The sequence below is a fragment of the Oncorhynchus masou genome, chromosome 11 (assembly GCF_036934945.1).
Source record: "Oncorhynchus masou masou isolate Uvic2021 chromosome 11, UVic_Omas_1.1, whole genome shotgun sequence".
Taxonomy (NCBI): domain Eukaryota; kingdom Metazoa; phylum Chordata; class Actinopteri; order Salmoniformes; family Salmonidae; genus Oncorhynchus; species Oncorhynchus masou.
The window spans coordinates 52,546,342-52,557,032 of record NC_088222.1 but is presented as its reverse complement, the minus strand read 5'-3'; the positions used below and the strand labels follow the sequence as shown (position 1 = coordinate 52,557,032).

Below are 10,691 nucleotides of genomic sequence, written 5' to 3'. Positions count from 1 at the left end.
GCATTTTATCTATTGCAATTTGAATGCACAGATATGCCGTAAAGAGATCCTGAGTCCCATTGTCGTGCCATTCATCCTCTGCCATCACCTCATGTTTCAGCATGATAATGCACGGCCCCATTTTGCCAGGATCTGTACACAGTTCATAGAAGCTGAAAATGACCCTAATTTATTTATTTCTATTGACGGATTTCTTTATATAACCGTATCATATACATTTTACAGACACAGTATATTTAACTACTTAGCATGTTAGCTAGCTCTTCCCCTAACCCTTTAACCTAACTTCTAACTCTAAATGTAACCCTAACCTTAACCCCTAGCCTAGCTAATGTTAGCCATTTAGCTAACATTAGCATTAGCCAACTGACCAAATACATGTTGGAATTTGTAACATATCATACGTTTTTGAATATTTGCAATATATTGCATGAATTGTCATTTGTAAAATATTGTACAAATTGTCATTTGTAACATATCTTACGAAGTGGATGATGGACATCTGCAAATTAATACAAACCATATGAAATGTAACATACCATACTAATTGTGTCCCGGAGTTACATTTACTATGTTACGAGTACCAACTGTGCTTCGGAGGAATTAACTGTTCTAATTTTGTTCTGTTGGCTACCACAAGTACGTTCACTTCTAAATAGAGAGAACAGAGGACAGAGAAAGAAAGGATACACTGTTTGTTATTAATGTGGTTTGGGCAATCAATCTCCCTCATTGAGACATCTTCCCCCCCACACGTTGTCCATTGTGAGCCGCTAGCCTTTCACTGATGCTCTCCAGACTCAATGGGTTTGTTTGTTTGCTGGTGCTCAGCTTGTCTCCAGTTTGTTGTTGGTTCCTTCTGCCATGTGTTTGGGTATGAGTGGTAGAACTACTCAAAGGCCTGCACCCCAAATGGCATCCTATTCCCTATGTTGTGCAGTACAAAAGTAGAGCTCTGCACACAAATATTTCACTATAATTATATGGAATAGGGTGCCATTCAGGACACAGGCCAAAGGTATCTTTGACTGATGGAAGGGTATGCAGCTGTGTACCTTATTTGGGGCCTCAGGCTCCAGTTATGGAAGGACTTTTGTTGCTTTAGGGGAAGTTTGCAGGACAATGCCTTCACCTTCTTTGCATAATTACTTCCAGACTATCGGCTGTTTTTCCATCTCGTTAAGCTGCATTCCTCTGTCAAGGAATATCAGTGAGTCGATCTTCAGTGAGAGACGTCCTCAACAACCTTTTATGGCCAACTTCAGAGATTCGAACAGATGAGCTTCAAAAATCTGTCCACTGTACCGTCCTCGTCTAACCCTTTGGTGAAATGATATATTCAATATCTGTGGAAATCTAATATCCGCTACTGCATACAAAGGAAATGTAATTATAGGTGCACAAATGTTTGCCATTACGTTCTGCTTATGCTCTCAGGTACAGTACTTTACATATTTTATTCATGTAGGTATGACATAACCTGTCTTGGTATGTTTCACATTAGGCAGCCAATGAAACAAAAGCCCAAAACAATATCTCTGAAATGTTTATTTCCCTTCAATTTGCGGTGTGCTGGCTTGGGTATCGTAGAATTGGCTAGTCATTTAACGTATTACAATAGCATGTTTGTTTTGAGTGGCGGGCCTTAAGGGTTTTGTGCCGAGTGGTAGAATCTTTCACTCAGGAAGGAACTACATTGGCTTTTTATATCAGGTTGTGGTTACACATGGTTTCTGGCCTTAAGTGGTCAAATACGATTTAGAGTGAAATGCACAGAAGACCTGGGGGTCTGGAGTCCCTCTCTAAGCTCCTCTTTGAAAGGCTGCCCATGCCTTCTCTTGGCTGCTGATTACTACAGCACATGTCTCAGGAAGTATATTTTTCTATTACTCCCTGAGTGTTGCTAGTCAAGCACTCGTTCCAAGAGAGAATAGCCACATACCGTAGACGTAATTTGAAGGTAAAAGTGCCTGCACCAAACCTAAGGTCAAGATTTTTGCCATTATCCATACGCTAGCCAGAAAGAAAAGCAGTTGTTCAGCAGTGCCTGTCAATCTGTCTTTCTCATTCATTGTTTATATTGCTGTGGGGACTTCTGGGGATGCCAGAAGGGTGGTTTCCAATCCTTGTGTGGTACTAGCGTTTAGTGAGCGCACCCCGGCTGGACTTGAGTGGCCCTCCAGAGTCTCTTTAGATTGTCTTATTCCAAGCACATGTTCTTATTCTTGGGTCTTCTGCCTTAGGTGTTCTTACCACTATAAACCACTTCGGGAGCATTTTCATTAGAGGCTTTTGAATTAGAGGCTTGGTTCTGAGAGCTGCTCTCTACTGGGAGCTTCTTCTCTGACTTGGGTCAGTGCACAGTGGTTATTCTGCTATAAGGACAAGCCGTTCCCCTTGTTTTCACCCGTATCTCACCACGCCAATGGGTGGCAACCTGCTTCCACATCTGGTTTAGCTACATGTCCTTTCAGGAAAGAACTGAGTCAATATTAGTGAAGCCGTAACTCAGTGATACGTTGAACAGTAAGGGATGCTTGTGTGACAGGGCCGTTACTCAAGTGACACACACACACACATTGATTTGCAGTGAGGCGTACTCAAGTGACACACACACACACACACACACACACACACACACACACACACACACACACACACACACACACACACACACACACACACACACACACACACACACACACACACACACACACACACACACACACACACACGCAAACACTCCAGATATAAGTACTCCAGGTAAAAGTACTAGCATCAGGACCAGAAAAGTCTGCTCACCATATGAACACATTCACAGAGATCTTACTTTATTTATCTGCCAATGAGTGATTTCACCAATTGATTGAAGGAATCGACCAGCTCAACGTTGACAACAAAACTATTAGCCCTATTGCCGGAGAGAGAGTGTGAACACCACTGTCAGTTCTTTCCACAGGGAGCTCATTTTGGCTGTGATGACTTGCGCAGCTTGTAACCCGATCCTCCTCTTTGAGGGATCGCCCTTGAGTCATTCCATGGCTGGGCACCTGGACACACTAATTCCCCAGCCTAAATCTCTATGTTCCCTGCCTTTTGTTTTTCTGTTTTGTTCCGTGTTCTGGAGGCCAAGGCAGAACAATCAGCTCTGGAGAAATGGTGCTGGAGTAGTAGAGGATACCTTCAAGTACCTTCAGTTCAACTGATGAAAGTTGATTACAGTGGCTGAAACCTGATGCTGTCTGTGTGTCCCGCTTCAATCATCCTTCCTGACTCTGTAGCAGAGTGCGTCTTTGACCTTTTGGCCTTGCTTGTGCATGACTAACCAGGCAAACCCAAGAAAAAACAGCGTCTGGAACCATTTGCACATCTGGAAAAACTTAACTTAAGTATAAATGAATGGGTGGAAGGGATGCCACTTTTCGAGCAAATTCTGTCACCATATGCACAGTACTCTGCTACCAGATGCCAAAGTAGACAAAGGCATCATCATCATCAGATGATGGAACATACTATATCAATCAGCATCGGCACATTCCACAGTGTCGATTCTCTACATTCACGTCCCTATGGTAATTGGTTTCTGTATGTCACTATGCGTGACACACCATACATTCACCACATCTCAGAGCTTTCAGTGCCTCTGCTCAGGTGTAAAAATAAATGCCCAATGGCATGTTCAAATCCAACAGAGGTGACTGAACACCTTTGTGTTTAGCTAGAATAAATTAGACAACTGTTTCAACGAGCTGTGATTCATGGTACAACGGCACATTGAGAAAGCCCGGAAGGCGAGGCGTTATGTAAATAAATTATTACAAATATGTTACTTGTTAACAGCTCAATACAATCACACTGACACAGATTACAACTCATACTATATAGCCTACGTTACGCATAAAAAACAACTTAAAGTAAATAACTAATACCATGATGGAAAGCTTTACTCCCACTACAGTTGGGAAAGAACATGGTCCTTAACTTGAGAGAAGACTGACCATTTCAGGTATAAGTCTTCTCTCATACAAAGAACATTGCTGACACCTAATGGACATAAATTAATAATGGCCTGATTCTGTGTGGGGAGATACTGCTATAAAGCTGTACTTTATTCTGCCCCTCAGTTATTACTGTTGGACAGGAAGAGATTGTGGTACTTTGATTGACTTTGGTGAAAGGTAAGGTAAGTCTTACAGTACTATCTAGCAAAGCATCCACTGTGGTCAACTGGTTTCAATTGACAGTTTTGGTGCCAGCAGTTCTGGGTGTTGCTTTGGGGATCTTTGCCCCTGCCTGGAAAATAATCTGGGGTAAACACTGAATTACATCTATCAAATCATGGAAACACTAAGGAAAGGTTTTAAAACATCTACTGTCATAAAACATTGACTGACTGATATCGTCCTGAGCTAGCAGTGAGAACAATATGCCCTCTGCTGGAGTACAAGGCTGCTGTCTTTTTACGCCTACTAAATGAGGTTACAGCTATGGAGGATGCACTCAGAGGAACCAAAGTGACGCCTACTGGACACAGAACATCGCAAAGATAATGTATTTCTCTCAAAAACGGAACATGACCCCTTAAGTCAATGGTGAACTATTGAAGAGAGGAATAAAATAAATAATTGTGAATATATCAGTTTGACATGTCCATAGATAAGGATAGTAAACTCAGCAAAAAAAGAAACGTTCTCTCACTGTCAACTGCGTTTATTATCAGAAAACTTAATTAACATGTGTAAATATTTGTATGAACATAACATTCAACAACTGAGACATAAACTGAACAAGTTCCACAGACACGTGACTAACAGAAATGGAATAATGTGTCCCTGATCAAAGGGGTTGGGGGGTCAAAATCAAAAGTAACAGTCAGTATCTGGTGTGGCCACCAGCTGCATTAAGTACTGCAGAGCATCTCCTCCTCATGGACTGCACCAGATTTGCCAGTTCTTGCTGTGAGATGTTACCCCACGGTTACCCCCCCAATTCTGGGGGGAATGGCCCTAGACCTCACCTTCCGATCCAACAGGTCCCAGAGGTGCTCAATGGGATTGAGATTGGGGCTCTTCGCTGGCCATGGCAGAACACTGACATTCCTGTCTTGCAGGAAATCACACATAGATCGAGCAGCACGGCTGGTGGCATTGTCATGCTAGAGGGTCATGTCAGGATGAGCCTGCAGGAAGGGTACCACATGAGGGAGGAGGATGTCTTCCATGTAATGCACAGCATTGAGATTGCCTGCAATGACAACAAGCTTAGTCCAATGATGCTGTGACACACTGCCCCAGACCGTGATGGACCGTCCACCTCCAAATCGATCCAGCTCCAGAGTACAGGCCTCGGTGTAATGCTCATTCCTTCAACGATAAACGCAAATCCGACCATCAATCCACCCTGGTGAGGCAAAACCGCGACTTGTCAGTGAAGAGCACTTTTTGCCAGTTCTGTCTAGTCCAGCGACTGTGGGTTTGTGCACATATGCGAAATTGTCGGTGATGTCTGGTGAGGACCTGCCTTACAACAGGCCTGCAAGCTCTCAGTCCAGCCTCTCTCAGCCTATTGCGGACAGTCTGAGCACTGATGGAGGGATTGTGCGTTCCTGGTGTAACTTGGGCAGTTGTCGTTGCCATCCTGTACCTGTCCCGCAGGTGTGATGTTCAGATGTACCGATCCTGTGCAGGTGTTGTTACACGTGGTCTGCCACTGCGAGAACAATCAGCTGTCTTCCTGTAGCGCTGTCTTAGGCATCTCACAGTACAGACATTGCAATTTATTGCCCTGGCCACATCTGCAGTCCTCATGCCTCCTTGCAGCATGCCTAAGACACGTTCACGCAGATGAGCAGGGACCCTGGGCATCTTTCTTTTGCTGTTTTTCAGAGTCAGTAGAATGTCCTCTTTAGTGTCATAAGTTTTCATAACTGTGACCATAATTGCCTACCGTCTGTAAACTGTTAGTGTCTTAGCGACCGTTCCACAGGTGCATGTTCATTAATTGTTTATGGTTCATTGATCAAGCATGGGAAACAGTGTTTAAACCCTTTACAATGAAGATCTGTGAAGGTATTTGGATTTTTATGAATTATCTTTGAAAGACAGGGTCCTGAAAAAGGGTTGTTCTTTTTTTGCTGAGTTTATTTGACAACAATATGTATTAATGTACATATTGGTTATGATCAGTAGATGATTACAGGTTTTTGTAATAGACATGCACTGATGAATAAGGCCTAATGTCATTGTCAATATGATACTTTTGCAAACAGTTTACTAGTTTGTGAGCAGGTTTTTGGGGCCGAGTGGTTAGAGCATTGGACCAGTAACAGAAAGGTTGCTGGATTGAATCCCTGAGCTGACAAGGTGAAAATCTGTCGTTCTGCCCCTGAACAAGGCAGTTAACCCACTGTTCCCTGATAGGCCGTCATTGTAAATAAGAATTTGTTCTGAACTGACTTGCCTAGTTAAATAAAGGTTAAATAAAAAATAAAACAAATAATCAACAGTGTTGCATTTTTTCCTTTATGGTTTTCATTCAACATTGATCAGTAGACTTGTGGCTTAAAAGAATACAGGCTGCACACAATTGACCTCATAATCTGAATCCGTCCTTTATAATTGATCACTTCATGACTGGGTCAACAATTAATCATCATTAACCAAATGACATATGAGATTGGCACTTTATAGTCCTACAATGCAGTGGTGGAAAAAGTGACTCTTTGTCATACCTTAATAGAAAATGACTCAAGTAAAAGTGAAAGTCACACAGTAAAATACTAGTTGAGTAAAAGTCAAAGTATTTGATTTTAAGTATACTTAGTATCAAAAGTAAATGTAATTGCTAAAATATATTAAATAGCAAAAGTAAATGTATAAATCATTTCACATTCCTTATATTAAGCAAACCAGGCAGCACAGTTTTCTCGTTATTTTAATATATGGATAGCCAGGGGCATACTCCATCCCTCAGACATAATTAATAAACAAAGTGTTTGTGTTTAGTGACTCCGGCAGATCAGAGCCAGTAGCAATAACGAGGGATGTTTTCTAGATAAATCCTGTGTGACTCAGTTGTGAGCATGGTGCTTACAACGCCAGGTTTGTGGGTTTGAGTCCCATGGGGACCACTATGAAAGTGTATGCAGTTCCTCTGAAGAAGAGTGTCTGTGAATTGGACCATTGTGTACGTGTATGTAAATTTCTGACCCACTGGAATTGTGATACAGTGAATTATAAGTGAAAAAATCTGTCTGTAAACAATTGTTGGATACATTTCTTGTGTCATGCACAAAGTAGATGTTCTAACCGACTTGCCAAGAATATAGTTTGTTAACAAGAAATTTGTGGAGTGATTAAAAAATTAGTTTTAATGACTCCAACCTAAGTGGATGTAAAGTTCCGACTTCAACTGTATATACAATTGTAAACTTGCAGAAGGGTGCACCCCTCTGTATATAGTCTCGTTATTGTTCTTTTACTGCTGCTCTTTAATTATTTGTTACTTTTATTTCTCATTCTTATCCGTATTTTTTTAAACTACTTTGTTGGTTAGGGGCTCGTAAATTAGCGTTTCACTGTAAGGTATTCGGCGGCATGTGACTAATACAATTTGATTTGATTTGATTATTATATTACCGTAATTACGCTCGGTCCAAAGAGCATCATGCATTTGTGAAGGTTGCATCATGTAACATAATATACCCAAATGTATTTCTTCCTCCAAGACGTGTCGAACTCATTCTGTACAGAACGTTCCAGTTTAACTGGCTTCGGAGAAATGTCAAGTACAGACAAGTTCCAATAGGAATTGAGTCATGTCCACAGATGTAATCATGTCCAAAATGTAGTTTGATGCACTCGGTAGGCCTTCTATTTTATAATACATAACTTTGGTAATAAGGATCTGCCTACTAGGTGCAACATGATAGCCCTTATTTTATGGTTGCCAACAGTAGCCAAGATATATGGCTCTGATTTAGCCTACTGTTGTAATGCAAAGACAACGGTTTGAGCTGAGGGGTCCCAGAATGAAGTGCGCATTTCGTAGAAGGTTTTTGACCAGGGTCTGTACGTGGCAGAGAAAAAATCTCTGCAGATCACTAACTCCGGCGTCTACAATAGATTTGCACATACTGTTAAAGGTTTAGGATTATTTTACAATCACAAGGGAACGAAAAGGTAAGCGTACATATGCATACTGTCATATCTATTTTTAAATCTGTGTGTTGCACAGAGGAGCGCAGCATGTAATTCCTGTAACATGATGTGTAGGCCTATTGTTGTCAATAACAACTGACCCCTTTTTTGGGACATTCTTGTTGCTAAACCTGAGATTTCAGCAAAATAATTTAATGAACTCGTGAATTGGGTAGGCCTTATACTGGCGTGCTCTTTTTTTGCGCATTCGCTTGCTTTACATGCCTTGTTGGCAACTGTAGCTGCAGCAACAACATATCAACACTGACAGAAAGTTTTGGAAGGTTTAGCCAACATTACATAATTCCATTATAACTTCAGGGTTTTGAGGGGTAGGTAGGCAATATGTATTTAGAACGTGACATTGGCAGTCACCTTTCTCTCAACTGTTTTTATGATATTATTTTTTTCAAAAAACTTTTTCACAAGAAAGACCCTGATGTGTTCAAACGGGGATTTATAGAATAGTCGCCGTCTTGGCTGACGTCTCAGGCATTGTAACGGAGTAAAGTACCGTAGCAAGAACCCATGGGCGCAGACGTCAGTTCAACGTCTAGATTTGTTGTCAGCTAACGTGAATTCAATGTGAAAAAAATATGAAATGCCCTTACATTGATTACTTTTTGCAAATCCAGTCAATTTTCCATGTTGGTTCAATGACATTACATAGATCATTTTGGTTGAAAGACATGGACACAACGTTGATTCAACCAGTTTTTGCCCAGTGGGAAGACTGAGTGAAAAGGGTCGATATCTTTATCAGTATATTTCTGACATTTTATTACACGAAAGGAGTAGACGTACTCCAGATAAGCATGTCCTTAATTTCATAATACAGAGCTAGAATATTATCTGTAATGGGACAGCTTCTACATGCATCCAATCTGGACTTGAATTCTCCTTGCAACCATATGGATCCAGGGAGATTTGGAGTGATATAGGTTCAAGACACGCGCCTGATGCATATTAGTAGAACGTTCTAACTCCGGAAAGGGTATGTGTCAACATGCTAACATGTCTAAGCCTTTACTCAGGCATGAACGAATCCACATATTTTCAGAAATGTATCATATCTGTAATCATTACCTGACCTGATTTATTTCAATAGATATCCTTACATGATATATGAATCAATGTGGATCATGGATATTTTAATGTTTCATCAATGTATGTCTTATCGAAAATCAGCTAAATCTGATTTTATGAAATGTCCATCGCACAAATTATTTTACGTTGTTCAGGCACCGGAAATCAGCGCACTTCTTGACATGAAGGTGACATCTCAGCAAACATTGCATCATTTTCAGTAGTAGGCTATACAAGGCACAAAAAGGCAACCTATTTCATCCAAGTTGCTACTTCCAAAGCGCATCTGGTTTTTCTATTTAAATAAATGCAGCATAGCAAATACAGAGTTCCAATCCCAACACTTGAAAAAAATGCCTGGAATGTAAAATATCGTTATTAACCGGTTCCCATGCTTCTAAAATAACAGTTCTGTTTCGGAACAGTATGGATCCCTTTCTTTTCAGTTTCAGTTCCTAGAAAAATAAAATTATTTTCCGGTTTTCGGTTCTGTTCCCTGAACCGGTACCAACCCCTGCCAGTTACCACTTAATTTAAGGTTAGGCATAAACTTGACAGTGTGCTTTAGGTTAGGTTTAAAATGAGATTGTAAGAAGGGAAATTCTAGAAAGCCGGGTTTAGAATTTTGTGGCTGGGGTAAATAGTGACAATTTTTATCCAGTGGGAATAAAACATTATAGTGTCAGAAAGATTTATATGGATTTAATATTTGTTAAATTATTGAGCATGTCCTCAACTCAAATAAACATCACATTGTCCTTATTTAGCATATCCAAATCATGAGAAAATATGCTATGTAGGCCTACTTTTAGTTCTTGTCAACATATAGAGAAAATAAGATGTCCACATAGGTCTATCTAATGAGTCCTTATCCGGCCATACCATGTATGATATCCGGAGGGAATTCAAAAATGATATGTTCATGAAAGAAAAATATGGATTTCATATTTGTCATTATTGAGCATGTGATGAAAACTCAGAAATCATACTTATTTTCAGCATATCAAAAAGAATTGCAAGATCCAGATATGGACCTCAGCCAAGAGATGCATATCTTGACTCAATATATCTTCTTATCTTGAATATACAGTGGATATTTGTCAACATGAAGAGGGAAAATAGGATGTTACACATCTCTGGATATCGAATGAATCCATATCCGACCATAGGAAAGTGCCATGTGTGATATTTGGACTACTCTCCAAATTTATATATATTCCAAAATCAAGGGCATTATTTTGGAGTTGGCCTCCCACTTTGCTGTTATAACAGCTTCCACTCTTCTGGGAAAGCTTTCACTAGATGTTGGAACGTTGCTGTGCGGACTTGCTTCCATTCAGTTTCAAGAGCATTCGTGAGGTCGGGCACTAATGTACGGTGATCCGGCCTGGCTTGCAGTCGGCGTTC

General features: G+C 40.6%; 1 protein-coding gene across 3 annotated transcripts in view; it reads left to right on the top strand.

The window, feature by feature from the left end:
• The first annotated feature begins 7,916 nt into the window (after positions 1 to 7,916).
• Positions 7,917 to 10,691, top strand: part of LOC135548823 (prolyl 4-hydroxylase subunit alpha-2-like) — a 34,738-nt gene continuing 31,963 nt past the window's right edge. For 2 of the 3 annotated variants that reach the window (XM_064978780.1, XM_064978782.1), the window contains exon 1: positions 7,919 to 8,180. The gene's annotated coding sequence lies outside the window, so the exon portion shown is untranslated. Of the gene's footprint in view, positions 8,181 to 10,691 lie in introns of all 3 variants that reach the window. The other variant, XR_010456894.1, reaches the window with a different exon arrangement.